At 44.1% G+C, this 18,685-nt stretch overlaps 1 pseudogene; it reads left to right on the top strand.

Moving 5' to 3' along the window:
- The first annotated feature begins 9,931 nt into the window (after positions 1–9,931).
- LOC115835578 lies at positions 9,932–12,856 on the top strand (annotated as a pseudogene).
- The last annotated feature ends 5,829 nt before the right edge of the window (positions 12,857–18,685 follow it).

Consider the following 18,685-nt stretch of genomic DNA (forward strand, 5'->3'; position numbering starts at 1 on the left):
GAATTAGGATTTGGGGATTTACAGTCAGACTGCCTGGGCTCAAATCCTAGCTCTGTGACAACTTACTGATTATAACCTTAGTGTAGTTAATGAACTAGACCCAGTTCCCTCAGCTATATAATGAGGACTAAGTCAACCTCTGCATGTAAAAACATGACACAGTGCTGGGACATAACTCTCAAAGGGATACTGCTGAATAGGTACAATGCTATGCAATGAATTGTGACCCCCCAAATTCATGTGTCAAAGCCCTAACCCCCAATTTGATGGTATATGAAGATGAAACCTTTGGGAGGTCATTATGTTTAGATGAGATCATAAAGGTGGGGTCTCATAATAGTTTTAGTGCCCTTAAGAGACACCAGAGAACTTGCTTCTCTCTCTCTCTCTCTCCCCGCCATGCAAGCACACAGCAAGGAGGAGGCCATCAGCAAACCGGGAAGAGGACCCTCACCAGGAACCACATCTGCCAGCACCTTGATCTTGAACTTCTCAGCCTCCAGAACTGTGAGAAATAAATGTCTGTCGTTTAAGACACCCAGTACATAGTACTTTGTTATAGCAGTCTAAGCTAACTAAGATGTACAGTTTTGTTATTAGCATTCTTCATGGGGTCTGAGAGTCTTATGAGAAATAAAAGGGAGGTAATAATAATAGACCATGACAGATGGGTTAGAAATGCAGGTGAAAGTAATAAATACAGACTACATTGATGCTTTTTATATATCTATCGGTGTTTACCCTCTAGCGTGTTTCTCTGGCAACTGTTCTCCCTAGCAACAAAAACCTGGTCTGCCTGAATTTGGTGCTAATTTTGCAGAAGATTATGGAGTGAGGTTTCTAGATGAGGCTGAGTCATCCTTACTGTAAAATGGAGGTCCTGGAGTATGTATTTTTTTTTTTTTTTTTTTTTTTTTTTTTGAGACGGAGTCTTGCTCTGTCTCCCAGGCTGGAGTGCGGTGACATGATCTCAGATCACTTCAAGATCCGCCTCCTGGGTTCATGCCATTCTCCCGCCTTAGCCTCCTGAGTAGCTGGGACTACAGGCACCACCATCACGCCCGGCTAATTTTGTTTTTGTATTTTTAGTAGAGACGGTTTCACCGTGTTAGCCAGGATGGCCTCAATCTTCTGAACTCGTGAGCTGCCCGCCTCAGCCTCCCAAAGTACTGGGATTACAGGTGTGAGCCACTGCGCCCGGCTGGTCCTGAACTATGTATTCTGTGGCTTTCCTTCTAGATGGTATTTACTGTGTAGGGATTCACTTAATGGATGAGAAAGCTGGAATCTGTATGGATTTAGTAAAAGTTGAATTCTAAATGATTCATTTTTTTCTATTGGAATTCTGAGGAAATTTTTTATCTTCATTATAATCATTATAATGTAAGTTTTTCTTTTCTTTTTATTTTTTTTTTTGAGACGGAGTTTCGCTCTTGTTGCCCAGGCTGGAGTGCGTGGCACGATCTCGGCTCACCGCAACCTCGGCCTCCCGAGTTCAAGCGATTCTCCTGCCTCAGTCTTCCTGAGTCCTGGGATTACAGGCGCGCGCCACCACACCCGGCTAATTTTGTATTTTTAGTAGAGATGGAGTTTCTCCATGTTGGTCAGGCTGGTCTCAAACTCCCGATGTCAAGTGATCCACCCATCTTGGCCTCCCAAAGTGCTGGGATTACAGGTGTGAGCCACCGCACCTGGCGTAAGTTTTTCTTATCTTTCCAAGAAGACTTGCTGGTTTGTAGAGTTTTCCTTTTGTGTAAAAATACTCCTTTGTTACTAAATCAGAATTAAAGTATTATAAAATTTTCTACCCACAACACCATTAAGTTAACACCAACTACTTTAAGGTTCATCTGTTCATTTTATATGTGAACAATTTTATTCACTTGTTTATTCATTCAACATTATTTTTAAAACTTATTTTAATATTGCTACTCACTTGTAATATTCATGTAGTATTCTATAGAACCCCACTGTCTCTGACAGGCACATAATAAGTGCACATGTCATATCTCTGACATAACATGTGCGGCTAGTGAATGCCAGGCAGACCTCTCAAACCAGTGCCCAACAGAGCAGGTAGTTTATCTACCAAAAGATGAGGTCCAGCCTTCAGCATTTTTAGGTTAAGAAGCTCAAGATTTGTAGTATTTAGATATTTTATTTTGATATATTGATTTAAATTAACCAATTTGACAAGAAAGGCATGAAACTTCCAGAATATAAATGAAATGTTATCAATAAATATAACTAGAAGGGAGAGGAGATTTGGAATCTATGAACATCTTTTTTAAATTTAATTTTTAGTTGACAAATATTAGTATTTGAACTTTTTTTTTTTTTTTTGAGACAGGGTCTCGCTTTTTCGCCCAGGCTGGAGTGCAGTGGTGCGATCTCGGCTCACTGCAAGCTCTGCCTCCCGGGTTCACGCCATTCTCCTGCCTCAGTCTCCCAAGTAGCTGGGACTACAGGCGCCCGCCACCACGCCTGGCTAATTTTTTTGTATTTTTAGTAGAGACGGGGTTTCACCCTGTTAGCCAGGATGGTCTCAATCTCCTGACCTCGTGATCCGCCCGCCTTGGCCTCCCAAAGTGCTGGGATTACAGGCATGAGCCACTGCGCCCGGCCTAGTATTTGAACATCTTAATGAATTCATTTTCCTCTGGAAGGAAAATCTTGGAAATTTGGGTAACTAGATGACCATTTACTTATAACACAGGGAAGGAGTTAAATCATTTTTAACACAGACCATCAGTAACTTTAACATATAAATTAACCTGTTATGAAGTCTATTGATCAGAGTTATTTCTGGAGGTACCCTATCCCTCTGCTGTCTGAGATGTGCCCTGGGATTCTTTTGTATTGAGACAGGGTCTCTGTCACCCAGGCTGGAGTGCAGTGGCATGATCATAGTACACTGCAGCCTCAGCCTCTCTGGTTCAAGTGACCCTCCCACCTCAGCCTCCTGAGCAGCTAGGACCACAGATGTGCACCACCACACCAGGCTAATTTTATTTTTTATGTTTTTGGTGGAGATGGCGGGGGTGGGTCTCACTATGTTGTCAAGGCTGGTCTCAAACTCCTGGGCTCAAGCAGTCCTCCTACCTCAGCCTCCCAAAGTACTGGGATTACAAGCATGAGCCACCACACCTGGCCTACATTGGTATTTTTTTTTTTTTTTGAGACAGGAGTCTTTCTTTGTCACCCAGGCTAGAGTGCAGTGGTGCGATCTCACCTCACTGCAACCTCTGCCTCCTGGGTTCAAGCGATTCTCCTGCCTCAGCCTCCTGAGTGTCTGGGACTACAGGCATGCACCACCATCCCTGGCTAATTTTTTGTATTTTTAGTAGAGACGGGGTTTCGCCATGTTGGCCAGGCTGGTCTTGAACTCCTGGCCTCGAGCGATCCGCCCGCCTTGGCCTCCCAAAGTGCTGGGATTACAGGCATAAGCCACTGCATCCGGCCTGCACTGGGATTCTTAACTGGATCCTGGGCTGATTGTTTTTCCCACAGTAGCAATGGGATGGGAACTTATTAGCAGATAGACTAAAGAAAACTATCACCTGGAACGTGTGCAAATGAGAATTTAGCAAATGTGAAATCTTTCCCAAGAATGCCTTTAAGAGGCTCCAGACTAAGAGCAGAAGCAGAGTGGAAATAGGACTGATATCAAAGGGGTAGTTGAAAGACAGTCTATCAAACCACTTTGTGCCAGTTGATGCTGTGACTCTCCCTACTCCAATCTTATATAGAAAGTGGCTAGCTGCAGCAGTCACTAAAGGAAAACTAAACTAAAAACCAAAATTGAAGGAGTCACTCTTCCCTAAAGAAAATGATCTGCCTTGGGAACAATCCAGTTTCTAGTGTAGGTAAGCTCTTCTCATTTTGGCAGTTGGAAGGGCCCTCCTTTCTGCCTTCTGCCTGTGTACCCTAAAAAGAAGCCTCCCAGTTGACACATCCACTATATATATACAAAGTTCACATTATCCCTCCTATTCCAGAGAGAAGTCAGCTATGAAAATTGAACCCACAGCAACAGATGAAACTCAGCAGCTACCTAGTCATTTATTTATTTATTTTTAGATACAGGGTTTCATTCTGTCACCCAGGCTAGAACGCAGTAGTGTGATCATAGCTCACTGCAGCCTCAAACTCCTGGGCTCAAGCAATCCTCCTGCCTCAGCCTGCTGAGTAGCTGGGACTACAGGTACGTACCACCATGCCCAGCTAGTTTTTTTTTTTTTTTTTAAGACAGAGACTCCCTCTGTCACCCAGGCTGGAATGCAGTGGCACAATCTCGGCTCACTGCAACCTCTGCCTCCCGGGTTCAAGCAATTCTCCTGTGTCAGCCTCCTGAGTAGCTGGGATTACAGGCACATGCCATCACACCCAGCTAATTTTTGTATTTTTAGTAGAGACAGCGTTTCACCATGTTGGCCAGGCTGGTCTCAAACTCCTTACCTCAGGTCATCCACCCACCTCAGCCTCCCAAAGTGTTGGGATTACAGGCATGAGCCACTGCGCCTGGCCCCAGCTGATTTATTTGTTGAGACGAGGTCTCACTATGTTGGCCAGGCTGGTCTCAAACTCCTGGCCTCAAGCAATCCTCCTGACTGGGCCTCTCGAAGTGTTAAGATTACGGGCATGAGCCATTGCGCCTGGCCCTAGTCCTTTGTTTTTATGCAAATCTTCTTAAATGTTCAACCCAGATTTACTAGACATTTGAAGAAAACTAACAGCAAGTAAAAAAGGGCCTTACTGAACAAAGAGAGCTGTTCCCAGGGATTACAACTTATACAAGAAACAGAGAAAACTTTGGAAAAAAATTTATGTATCTATATATACTAAAAAAAATAGTATCTATGAAGAGATTTGAGGATATTGCATCGTAAGTCAAGAATAGGTTGCTATGGAAAAGGAACAATGCAAATAAGAGAACTCTTAGAAATTAAAAACGATTGTCAAAATAAAAATTTAATAGTATTGGGATAACAAACAAAAACATCCTTCCCCAAAAGATCACTGGAAAAAATTACGTTAGTCTAGGATCTCTACTAACTAGCTAATAGAAGTTAAGAAAAAAAAATCAGGAAAAAAGTGGAAGCAAAGAAAAATAGGAGAACAAATAGTTCCAGTAACTTAGAGATACATGTCTTTATATTGAAAATGTACCAAGCATAGTAAATTTTAAACACACACACATATATATATATATACACACATATCTGTACACACAGCAAATTTAAACACAGACACACACATACCTACACAGAAACCTGTTACCGGAAAGGAGTCCCGATCCAGACCCCAAGAGTGGGTTCTTGGATCTTGTGCAAGAAAGAATTCAGGACCAGTCCATAGAGTAAAGTGAAAGCGAGTTTATTAAGAAGCAAAGGAATAAAAGTTGGCTACTCCAGAGGCAGAGCAGCTTGGGCTGCCCCACTAAGGATACTTATAGTTACGTCTTCATTATATGCTAAACAAGGGGTAGATTATTCGCAAGTTTTCCAGGAAAGGAGTTTAGTACTTTAGAAAGTACTAAAACTAACTTTAGAAAGTTAGTTTCCCGGAACTAAGCGTTCCTCCCCCTTTTAGACCATATAGGGTAACTCCCTGACATTGGCATGATATTTGTAAACTGTCATGGTGCTGGTGGGAGTGTCTCCAAGCATGTTAATATATTATAATTAGTGTATAATGAACCGTGAGGACAACCAGAGGTCACTCTCGTCACCATCTTGGTTTTGGTGAGTTTCAGTCAGCTTCTTTACCGCAACCTGTTTTATCAGCAAGGTCTTTATGACCAGTATCTTTGCTGACCTCCTGTCTCATCCTGTGACTTAGAATGCCTAACCTCCTGGAAGTGCAGCCCAGTAGGTCTCAGCACCTATTCAAGATGGAGTTGCTCTGGTTCAAATGCCTATGACAAATCCTTCAAGATTTTAGAATAATAAAGATTAAAGGAAGAGCCTAAAAGTTTCCAGAGAAGGAAAACAGAGGTTACCTAAACAAGAATGAGAATTGAATTGGCATCTGTTTTGTCATCAGCAAAAAGGTATACAAGAAGATATTGAAGCAGTACCTTCAAAGTCGGAACAGAAAGTTGTTTGAATCTATAATTCTATACCAGACAAATACATGAAAGAGTAAAATAGATATTTCAGAGATGCAAGAACTCACATTTATTTCACTTCTACATTTTTCTGAAAAAAATTTAAGGATATACACTGGAGAGAATGAAACATGTGAGCTAGTAAAAAGGACCCAACCTAGGAATGCAATGAAAAGAAATTCCAGGATGTTATCTTTGCAGAAAGCCTAAGAAATAATGGATCCTCATTTGAGCAGGATTCCAGAGGGTCAGCAGAATGCATTGAAACAGAAAGTAGATTCCAGTTAACAAATAGTTAAGATTAAGAAGCTAGATGTTCATCACCAAAAAAGGTAACAGTGTATGTTTCATTTTCTCAAATAAAGAGGTTAATAAAAACACCAAGGAAAGCATAGTTTTATAAGAACATGATAGTCCACATACAAAAGTTAGGCCAGGTGCGGTGGCTCACACCTGTAATCCCAGCACTTTGGGAGGCCAAAGTAGGTGGATCACTTAAGGTCAGGAGTTCGAGACCAGCCTGGCCAAGATGGTGAAACCCCGTCTGTACTAAACATACAAAAATTAGCCGGGCGTGGTGGCAGACACCTCTAATCCAAAAAAAAAAAAAAAAACTTCTCTAGGAGATTTTTTTTTTTTTTTTTTTTTTGAGATGGAGTCTCGCTCTGTCACCCAGGCTGGAGTGCGGTGGCGCAATCTCGGCTCACTGCAAGCTCCGCCTCCCGGGTTCACGCCATTCTCCTGTCTCAGCCTCTCCGAGTAGCTGGGACTACAGGTGCCCACCACCACACCCGGCTAATTTTTTTGTATTTTTAGTAGAGACGGGGTTTCACCGTGGTCTCGATCTCCTGACCTCATGATCCGCCCGCCTCGGCCTCCCAAAGTGCTGGGATTACAAGCGTGAGCCACTGTGCCTGGCCGGAGATTTTTTTTTTAATTTAGTTTTAATTATCTATAGAATTTTGTGTGATGTGAGATAGGGACGTTTATGTGGTGTGAGATAGGGACCCAGTTTTATTTTTCACTTTGATTTGATAATCAGTAGTCCCAGATCTAGTCATTAAATGACTATTCCTTTCCCCCCGATCTCCAATGCCCCCTCTGTCATATCAAGCGTGCATATGTGTGGGTCTGTTTCTAGGACCTCTAATTTGTTCTATCGATCATTTTGTTTAATTTTCAACCAATACCAGAGTATCGTAATTACTATAGCTTTGTCATAATGATACAGGAGGTAGAAAGAAATTACTTAGGCAGATAGTGAGGTCAACAGTCTTCAGCAGAGCTTTCCCGTCTAACAAAAAGTAGTCCAAGAATTTTTTTTTTTTTTTTGAGACGGAGTCTTGCTCTGTTGCCCAGGCTGGAGTGCAGTGGCGTGGTCTTGGCTCACTGCAAGCTCCGCCTCCCGGGTTCACACCATTCTCCTGCCTCAGCCTCCCAAGTAGCTGGGACTACAGGCTCCTGCCACCATGCCTGGCTAATTTTTGTATTTTTAGTAGAGACGGGGTTTCTCCTCGTTAGCCAGGATGGTCTCAATCTCCTGACCTTGTGATCCGCCTGCCTTGGCCTCCCAAAGTGCTGGGATTACAGGCATGAGCCACTGCGCCCGGCCAAGAATCATTTTTTTCCTAACAAAGAGCAGCCTGACAAATCAAGCTGCAAACATAAATAAGGAAGCTAGAGGCTTGCATGGGGAATGCCGGCAGCTGTGCCAATAGAAAAGGGCTACCTGGGGGCCAGGCATGTCCACCATGGAGGTTCCATCTTCCCTTTTTTTGTTACCATGTGTACAGTAATAGATAAATGGGCAACATGGCACAGCTCAGGCAGAGAACCAGCCAGCATAATAGAAGATTAGGGTGGGGGCTACCAGAAATTCATGCCCTATGCAAATGGCACACCTGGTATAACCAGTTTTTTGCACCCTACATAAATCAGACACCGCCTGTTCACCAGCTCATCTATAAAACCCCCTGCATTTCACCACAGAACTGGAACCTATTTTTCCAGGACCCCTCTCTGTAGCAGAGAGCTCTTCTCTTTCTTTCGCCTATTAAACTTCCACTCTTAACCTCATTCTTTGTGTGTCCTTGTTCTTGTTCTCTGTGGCCGTGGGACAACGAACCTTGGGTGTTATTCCAGACAATGAGGCTGTTTCAATAAGACTAGATAGTTGATAGAATAAATCCTCCCACCTTACTCTTCAAGAGTGTCTTGGCCACTCTTGGTCCTTTGCTCTTTTATTTGCATGTTAGAATCTATCAAGTTCCTGGCCGGGCACGGTGGCCGACACCTTCCGGGTTCAAGCAGTTCTCCTGCCTCAGCCTCCTGAGTAGCTTTACAAGTACCCATCACCACACCCGGCTAATTTTTGTATTTTTAGTAGTGACAGGCTTTCACTATGTTGGCCAGATTGGTCTCGAACTCTTGACCTCATGATCCACCTGCCTTGGCCTCCCAAAGTGTTGGGATTACAGGTGTGAGCCAGCGCACCTGGCCAGCTGTTTTTAAACATAGGGTTGTTATCATTTGGCAGGAGAGCAGCAGGTACAGCATATAGGCCACATCCTTACTCCCATGATAACAAGCCACTTCAGCCCCTGATTGACTGCTGGTCGGGTCTCCGTTTCAGCCAATCCTTCATGGTGTAGCCAATTGGAGGCTTCTACAGGGCACCAAGGGGTGTTGCTAGGTTCCTTTAGCTTAATAAAAACCCTAATTGAGGAGGCTCTTGAGCCGCTTGCATGAGCCCACTCCCACTCTGCGAATTGTCTTTAATAAACCTGTGCTTTCTCTCTTCCTGTGCTCCGTTCTTTTGTTACTTTGTTCAATTATTTATTTTTTATTTTTTATTTTTGAGACAGAGTCTTGCTCTGTCACCCAGGCTGGAGTGCAGTGGCACGATCTTGGCTCACTGCAGCCTCTGCCCCCCCAGGTTCCAGCGATTCTCCTGCCTCAGCCTCCTGGGTAGCTGGGATTACAGGCGCACACCGCCACGCCTGGCTAATTTTTGTATTTTTAGCAGAGATGGGGTTTCGCCATGTTGGCCAGGCTGGTCTCAAACTCCTGACCTCAGATGATCCACCCACCTCGGCCTCCCAAAGTGCTGGGATTACAGGTGTGAGTCACTGTGCCCGGCCTTGTCCAATTCTTTGTTCAACACACCAAGAACCTCAACAACTCTATCCAGTAACAATACCTTTTCCACTCAAATCCCCAAACATTCTAAATGTGAGTGTTCAGATGTTCCCATACTTGTGTGAGAAGATCCAGGATAGTGATCAGTTCTCTATTTTTCCTGTTGGGACCTCAAACCCACAAATAAAAGCACATGTGGGAATTCCATAGAAGATCACTAAAGGTTCTCCCAAGTTCAACACAGATGAACCAATCCATTTGGACATATATACATTCATGGTTACATACAGAAGAAAATGCATTCTCTTTTGAAGAGGCCAGATGATGGTAATAATCTGTGATACGACACAACTTTAGAGGAAAATTTGTTCTTAATTGCTTAGTCCCTGTTGCTTGATTGGGAAGGGAGGCATCTGTAGCATTCCCCTGGAGGCAGGAATCAACTATGGAATCAACAGTCAAGAACAGAGGGATAGACAGGTAGGTCCTCTATGCTTTTCCTAGGCTCTAGGAAGCATCAGTAAGTGAAAAACCACAGTTTTGTCTGGATGCTATAAGAAAAGTCCTGTGTTACTATTGGGGAAGATTGATATGATAATGGCAACAAAGATAGTGGTGATGACCTTCCTTATTTGAAGACCTCTACATGTATTCTCTCAGAATGGTCCTAAAGAGAGGTAAGAAATGAGGCTTTATGAGAACCTGTCAGGACTGAAACTTCATGAAGACGTGTATCCTGCTCTCTCCACAGCCCCATCAGCCAAACAGACTGAAGTGCCTCTGTGTTGTTACCCACAGGGTTCAACTGCAGAACAGCTGAGTTGTGTGCCCTTTGAACCTTAAAGTTAAGACCCTTAACAGTCATTCTAAAATGGTTGTCTGTACTCTTCTTTTGAGAGGATCAAATCAATATTATAGCACTTTGAAAGAGTCTAACGTGGTGTTATTTACCAGTGAACGTGAATCAAGAACTAGAGTGGAAGAAACCTTAATCCTTAACCTACTTAAGTTAGGAAGGGAGATTGGAAAGGATGGCTAGGAACAACCCAACTCAAAGGATACTCAAGTGTCAATCACTCTTTTATGTCCCTTCTTTTGTCAATCACCTCAATCACTCTTTTATGTCCTCTTCTTTTTGTTCTTCCCACCACTGCCTTAATGAACACATTCGTCATTTAATTATGCATTTGCCCTCATCCAGCAACCCTAAAAAACTTGCTTTCTCTGTTTCCAGTATCTTTTATACTGGCCCCTCGTTATTCTTTCAAACATATCTAGGCCAGGCGCAGTGGCTGACGCCTGTAATCCCAGCACTTTGGGAGGCCGAGGTGGGCGGATCACCTGAGGTTAGGAGTTCGAGACCAGCCTGGCCAACATGGTCTCTACAAAAATACAAAAAAATTAGCTGGCCATGATGGTGGGTGCCTGTAATCCCAGCTACTCGGGAGGCTGAGGCAGGAGGATCGCTTGAACCTAGGAGCCGGAGGTTGCAGTGAGCTGAGATCATGCCATTGCACTCCAGCCTGGGCGACAAGAGTTGAGGCTGCATCTCAAAAAAAAAAAATCTCTATCTGTCTGTCTATCTATCTATCTATCTATCTAATTACACAACTTCTATGGCTTAGACACCTTTATTGGCTCCTTAGGGAACTGCAGGATGGATTAAGTTATCTCCATGGTATATAAAGTCTCTTCCACTCAGATTTCAACCTTATTAAATGTTCTGTAAGAATGAAATATTAACATATAATGGATGCAATCAATAGACACAAAGCCACATACAAGAAATAATACCTGATTATTAGCTAATCAAGTCTATAAATACCATGAATGGAGGCCAATAACACAAGCTCTAGGGTAACTACCTAGCAGAGCTAGGGACCTTGGGCAGTTGCTTAGCCTTTCTCAATAGGGTCTTCAGCTGTAAAATGGGGATACTTTTAGCAGATGATTTTCCACACTACACTCAAACTCGTAGAGTAAAAATAAAAATCTCTTTTCCAATAGTTAAGCCCCACACAGCTGAATCAACAATGCCATGTCTCAACATACTGGCTCCTGAGGCAAATAAAAAAAATGTGTGCCCCATACACTTTGTAATATATTCTTAAATGGTTACTTTTTTCAGAACACTAAAGTGGTTGAAAAATATAGAAAAACTGAAAAGTGTATTAAAACTCACAATGTTATTTAACTGTTTCGTTTACCAAAATAGAATAATGTATTACAATTTTAGGTAAAAATTATTTAAATGTGTCCCTGGCTGCTGCCAGACCACACTTGACATTGTCCCATCATTCCCCTGACAGATCACAATGGAAGCAGAAATCACCTTGCTCATTGTTGACAATAGCTTTGCCATGTGCAAGTCTGCCTTTGCTGGGGACAATGCCCTCAAGTCACGTTCCTTTCCATTGTCAGGCACCCCTGGCACCAGGGCATGATGGTGGGCAGGGGCTAGGACTCCTATGTGGGCGATGAGGCCCAGAGCAAGCAGCATCCTGACTCTGAAGCACCCCATGGAGCAGGCCTCGTCACCAACTGGGACCACATGGGGAAGATCTGGCCCCATACCTTCCACAATGGGCTGCATGTGGCCCCTGAGCAGCACCTGGTGCTGCTGACCGAGGCCCCCGAACCCCAAGGCCAACAGAGAGAAGATGATTCAGATCATGTTTGGGGCCTTCAATACCCCAGTCAGGTACAGGGCCTTTCAGGTCACCCTGTCCCTGCATGCCTGTGTCAGCGCCATTGGCACCATGGGGGACTCAAGCGATAGGGTCACCCACACTTGCCCATCTCCAGGGATACAGCCGCCCTCCCCTAGTCATCCTGTGTTTGACCCTGGCTGGCCAGGACCTGGCCGACTACCTGGTGAAGATCCTCATGGGGCCTGCTACAGCTTCATCACCACAGTGAAGTGGGGTATTGTGCGTGACATCCAGGAAAAGCTGTGCTATGTTGCCTTGGACTTGCAGCAGGAGATGACCACTGCCATGTCCTCTTCCTCCCTGGAGAAGAGCTACGAGCTGTCCCACAGCCTGGTGGTCACCATCAGCAATGAGTAGTTCTGGTGTCCAGAGGCGCTGTCCCAGTCCTCCTTCCTGGGCATGGAATCTTGCTGCATCCAGGAGACCACCTTGAACTCCATCATGAAGTGTGATGTGGATATCTGCAAGGACCTGTACAACAATGTGGTGCTTTCTGGCAGCACTGCCGTGCACCCGAGCATCACACACAGAATGTAGAAGGAGATCACTGCCCTGGCACCCAGAACCATGAAGATCAAGATCGTGGCTGTCTCCGAGCACAAGTATTCCATGTGGATCAGCAGCTCCATCCTGGCCTCACTGTCCACCTTCCAGCCAATGTGGATCAGCAAGTGGGAGTGCTACCAGTCAGGCCCCTCCACTGTTCACCACAAATGCTTCTAAATGGACTGTGACGAGATATGTAGCCTGTGCTGCCTGAGTCAATTCAGAAGTATAAATTTGTCCCTGGAAAATGTACACATCTCATGCTAGCCTTAGGAAACTGGAATAAGCCTTTGAAAAGAAATTTGTCAGGCTGGGCGCGGTGGCTCATGCCTGTAATCCCAGCACTTTTGGAGGCCCAGGCGGACGGATCACCTGAGGTCCGGAGTTTGAGACCAGCCTGACCAACACGGAGAAACCCTGTCTCTACTAAAAATACAAAATTAGCCAAGCGTGGTGGCACATGCCTGTAATCCCAGCTACTTGGGAGGCTGAGGCAGGAGAATCGCTTAAACCTGGGAGGTGGAGGTTGCGGTGAACTGAGATCGCGTCATTGCACTCCAGCCTGGGCAACAAGAGTGAAACTCCGTCTCAAAAAAAAAAAAGAAAAGAAAAGAAATTTGTCCTTGAAGCTTGTATCTGATGTCAGCACTGGATTTAGGATTTGTTGCTGATTTTGACCTTGTATTGAAGTTAACTGTTCCCTTGGTATTTAATACCTTGTACTTATCTTTGATTTAAACCCTTAGTACATGTGGCTCAGTCACTTCATAGCAGAGGTGAGAACATGCTTGTGGAAGAGAAGTCCGTGGCTTGGTGATTCTGCCTGACCTGCAGTCTCTCCATCTGTGCAGGGTACTAATGTGTCAGAGCTCAGTGTTCTAGAATTTGTCTAGAGACTGGCAGGAGCTTCTCCACCAGTTGTCATTTCTTTCTTGCCAATCTGTGTTGCCGGTCTGTCAGGGTTGGAGAAGTCCAAACCTTAGGACCCAGTTTCCTTTCTTTCCTGATGTTTTCCTGCCAAGACACCGGTAGGCTGTTACTTGCCTTGAGCTGGAAGAAGTTTGCATTTACACTGTAAATATTCATTGTTTTAATTGATGTAAGGTTTTTATGCATAATTCTTAATTCTTTAAGAGATGACAACAAATTTTGGTTTTCTTTTTTTTCTGTGGCCAATCTATTTTTAACAACAATCCCAAGATAATTCAGTGGGAGAAAAGACCATTTCTATAAATGATGCTGGGACAACTGGATATCCACATGCAAAAGAATGAAGTTGGATGCCTACCTCACACCACATAAAAAATTAACTCAAAATAGATCAAAGGCCTAAAAGTAAGAACTAAAATTAGAAACTCTTAGAAGAAAACCTAGGTATACATCTTTGTGACTTTAAAGTAGGCAAGTTTCTCAAATATAACATCAAAAGCAAAGCATTGGTGGGGCGTGGTGGCTCACCCCTGTAATCCCAGCATTTTGGGAGGCCAAGGCAGGTGAATCACTTGAGGTCAGGAGTTCGAGACCAGCCTGGCCAACATGGTGAAACCCCATCTCTATTAAAAGTACAAAAATTAGTCGGGCGTGGTGGCCATAGTCCCAGCTACTCAGGAGGCTGAGGCATGAGAATCGCTTGAACTAGGAAGTGGAGGTTGCAGTGAGTCGAGATTGTGCCACTGCACTCCAGCCTGGGAGACAGAGTGAGACTCCGTCTAAAAAAAAAAGAAAGCTCTACAAATGGCCAATAGGCACATGAAAAGATACTCGACATCATTACTCATCAGGGAAATGCAAACCCAAACCACAATGAAATATTACTTCACAGTTGCTAGAATGGCCATAATAAAAAATACAGATAAAAACAAGAATTGGTGAGGATGTACAGAAACTGAAAGGAAATGTAAAATGATACAGCTGCTTTGGCAAGCAGTTGGGTGTTTCTTTTTTTTTGAGACGGAGTCTCGCTCTGTCACCCAGGCTGGAGTGCAGTGGTGCAATATCGGCTCACTGCAAGCTCCGCCTCCTGGGTTAACGCCATTCTCCTGCCTCAGCCTCCCGAGTAGCTGGGACTACAGGCGCCCGCCACCACACCCGGCCGCAGTTGGCTGTTTCTTTAAAAAGTTAAGCAGAATTTTCATATGACCCAGCAACTGCACTCTTAGGCGTATACTCAAGAGAATTGAAAACATATGTTCAAACAAAAACTTGTACATGAATGGTCATAGTACCATTATTTATAATATTCAAACAGTGGAAACAATCCAAATGCCTATCAACTGATGAATGGATAAACAAAATGTATATATATAAAATGGAATAGTATATGTTCATTAAAAGGAATGAAGGCAAGGCGCAGTGGTTCATTCCTGTAATCCCAGTATTTTGGGAGGGTGAGGTGAGAGGACTGTTTGAGCCAGGAGTTTGACACCAGCCTGGGTAACATAGTGAGACCCTCTCTCTATTTAAAAAAAAAAAAATAGCTGGGTATGGTGGCATGTGCCTGTGATCCTAGCTACTTGGGAGGCTGAGGTGGGAGGATTGTGTGAACCTGGGATGTCAAGGCTGCAGTGAGATGTGATCATGCCACTGCACTCCAGCCTGGGCAACAGCAAGACCCTATCTCAAAAAAGAAAAAAAAGGAATGAAGTACTGGTACATGGTACAACATGGATGAATCTTGAAAACATGCTCAATGAAAGAAGCCAGTCACAAAAGGCCACACATTATGCAATTCCATTTATACAAAGTGTCCATAATAGATAAATTCATAGAGACAAAAAGCAGATTTGTGGTTATTAGGGAAGGAGAGAATAGGGGAGTGACTGCCTAATGAATATGAGATATTTTTGGAGGGTGATGAAAATGTTCTGGAATTAGATAGTAGTGATGGGGCCGGGTGAGGTGGCTCATGCCTGTAATCCCAGCACTTTAGGAGGCCAAGATAGGTGGACCACCTGAGGTCAGGAGTTCAAGACCTGCCTGGCCAACATGGTGAAACTCAGTCTCTATTAAAAATACAAAAATTAGCTGGGTGTGGTGGTACACACCTGTAATCCCAGCTACTTGGGAGACTGAGGCAAGATAATCACTTGAACCCAGGAGGCAGAGGTTGAAGTGAGCTGAGATTGCGCCACTGCACTTCAGCCTGGGCGACAAAGCGAGACTCCTTCTCGAAAAAAAAAAAAAAGATAGTAGTGATGGTTATACAACCTTGTAAACATACTTTTTAAAACCCCAAATGAATTGTACATTTTAAAATGGTGAATTTGGCCAGGTGCGGTGGCTGGGATTACACCTGTAATCCCAGCACTTTGGGAGGCCAAGGTGAGTGGATCACTTGAAGTCAGGAGTTTGAGACCAGCCTGATCAACATAGTGAAACCCTGTCTACTAAAAATACAAAAATTAGCCGGTGGTGGTGCATGCCTGTAGTCCCAGCTACTCGGGAGGCTGAGGCAAGAGAATCACTTGAGTCTGTGAGGCGGATGTTGCAGTGAGCCAAGATTGCGCCACTGCACTCCAGCCTGGGCTACAGAGACAGATTCTGGCTCAAAAAAAAATTAAATAAATAAATAAATAAAATGATGAATTTTATGGCATGTAAACTGTATTTCAATACAAATAGCAAAAGATTTGAACAGATACTTCACCAAAGAGATTATATAGATGGCAGATAAGCACATAAAATATGTCTAACATTTATTAGGGAAATGCAAATGAAAACCATGGTGACAAGAGGAACCCAAAGAGACATGATGACTAAATGTAATATGGTGCTGGGATGGAATCCTGGAACAAGCAAAAGACTATAGCCAAAAACTTAAGGGAAGCTGAATAATGTATGGACCTTAGTTAATAATAATGTATTAACATTGGTTCACTAATTGAGATGTGGACCATACTAGGTATAAGATGTTGAAAACAGTTAGTTTTGGGGGATGGTAGAACTATTCTGTATCTTGTGATGCATCTATACATATGTTAAAATTCATAGAAATGTACAATTCAGTAACTGACATTTACTGAATGTCAATTAAAAAATAAAATTTAAAAAATGACATGGAGGAACTAGAGAGAATTCAAGAGCCCATAGAACCTGGAGATTTGACCCCAGAAAAAAGAGAGGTGCACTGAATGAGATCCATGTTTCCAAAGTTTTCTTCTTCTTCTTCTTTTTTATTGAGACGGAGTCTCACTCTGTCGCCCAGCCTGGAGTGCTGTGGCACAATCTCGGCTCACTTTAAGCTCTGCCTCCTGGGTTCAAGCGATTCTCCTGCCTCAGCCTCCTGAGTAGCTGGGACTACAGGTGCGTGCCACCACACCCAGGTAATTTTTTGTATTTTTAGTAGAGACGGGGTTTCACCGTGTTAGCCAGGATGGTCTGGATCTCCTGACCTCATGATCCACCCGCCTCGGCCTCCTAAAGTGGTGGGATTACAGGTATGAGCCACCACGCCCGGCCAAAGTTTTCTTCTTAGGGACACCCCAGTCTACACACTGTGAGATGCTAGAACTCATGCACAAAGCTGTAGACTTCTCAGCTTAAGATGTTGGTGGAGAGGCCAGGCACAGTGGCTTATGCTTGTAATCTCAGCACTTTGGAAGTCCGAGGTGGGTGGATCACGAGGTCAAGAGATTGAGACTATCCTGGCCAACATGGTGAAATCTCGTCTCTACTAAAAATACAAAAATTAGCTGGGCGTGGTGGCACATGCCTGTAGTCCCAGCTACTCGGGAAGCTGAGGCAAGAGAATCGCTTGAACCCGGGAGGTGGAGGTTGCAGTGAGCCAAGATCACGCCACTGCACTCCAGCCTGGCGACAGAGTGATACTCCGTTAAAAAAAAAAAAAAAATAAATATATATATATATATATATATATATATGTGGCTGGGCGCGGTGGCTCACACCTGTAATCCCAGCACTTTGGGAGTCTGAGGCGGGTGGATCACGAAGTCAGGAGATCGAGACTATCCTGGCTAACACGGTGAAACTCCGTCTCTACTAAAAATACAAAAAATTAGCCAGGCGTGGAGGCGGGCACCTGTAGTCCCAGCTGCTTGGGAGGCTGAGGCAGGAGAATGGCGTGAACCTGGGAGGCGGAGCTTGCAGTGAGCCAAGACCGTGCCACTGCACTCCAGCCTGGGCGACACAGCGAGACTCCATCTCAAAAAAAAAAAAAAAACAAAGATATTGGTGGAGAAAGTTCAGGGTTTCTAGAGCAACTGCAAATTGATGGAGGATATCTCTGAAAGGAGGAATCTTCAGAGACAAGATTCCCAAAATCTACGCATGAAATGTCTTCAAATTCTTGGATAACCCCTTACTACACATCCATGAAGTGAAACTCCAAGGAGCTCAGTAGAAAGCAGTAGTTGAAAGGCAGAAGGAACAGGGCAGGTGTTTCAGTTGCTGCATACTCCAAGGGAGGCAGAATTTGTGGTTCAATTTTCAGAAGTTTAAAGGGGCTTAGTAAATGCCTTGGACTGTCTACTGAAATCCCACAGAAGTCACACCTTAAAAGACTATATCCCAGGATGAAGGAATTCATCATAATAATGGGGGTAAAACTTTTAATAGAATCATCATAAAAAAGAGTTAAATTAGGATTCCACAAGTTTGACGCCTGCTAGTACAAAAATAAACATTCTTTAGGGGAAGCTAAAAGAATCCAGAATCTCTACACTGTATCATACTCAATGTCCATTATACCATTTTTTGGTGGGGGATGGGGGGCTGGGCTGCAGTGGCGTGCTCTTGGCTCACTGCAGCCTCCACCTCCCGGGGTCAAACGATTCTCCTACCTCCACCTCCCGAGTAGCTAGGATTACACGTGTGTGCCACCATGCCCAGCAAACTTTCATATTCTTAGTGTGGACGGGGTTTCACCATGCTGGCCATGCTGGTCTCAAACTGCTGACCTTGAGATCCACCTGCCTCGGCCTCCCAAAGTGCTGGGATTACAGGCTTGAGCCACCTCACCCGGCCACAATTTTTTTTAAATCCTAGGCAAGAAGAAAGAAGAAGAGGAAGAGGAAGAGGAAAAAAAGATAAAAACAGAAAGAAAGAAAATGTAGGTTGGGTGCAGTGGCTCACAACCGTAATCCCAGTACTTTGGGAGGCCAAGGTGGGTGGATCACTTGAGGCCAGGAGTTCGAGACCAGCCAGGCCAACATGGCAAAACACC

The sequence above is a fragment of the Nomascus leucogenys genome, chromosome 6 (genome assembly GCF_006542625.1).
Source record: "Nomascus leucogenys isolate Asia chromosome 6, Asia_NLE_v1, whole genome shotgun sequence".
Lineage (NCBI taxonomy): Eukaryota > Metazoa > Chordata > Mammalia > Primates > Hylobatidae > Nomascus > Nomascus leucogenys.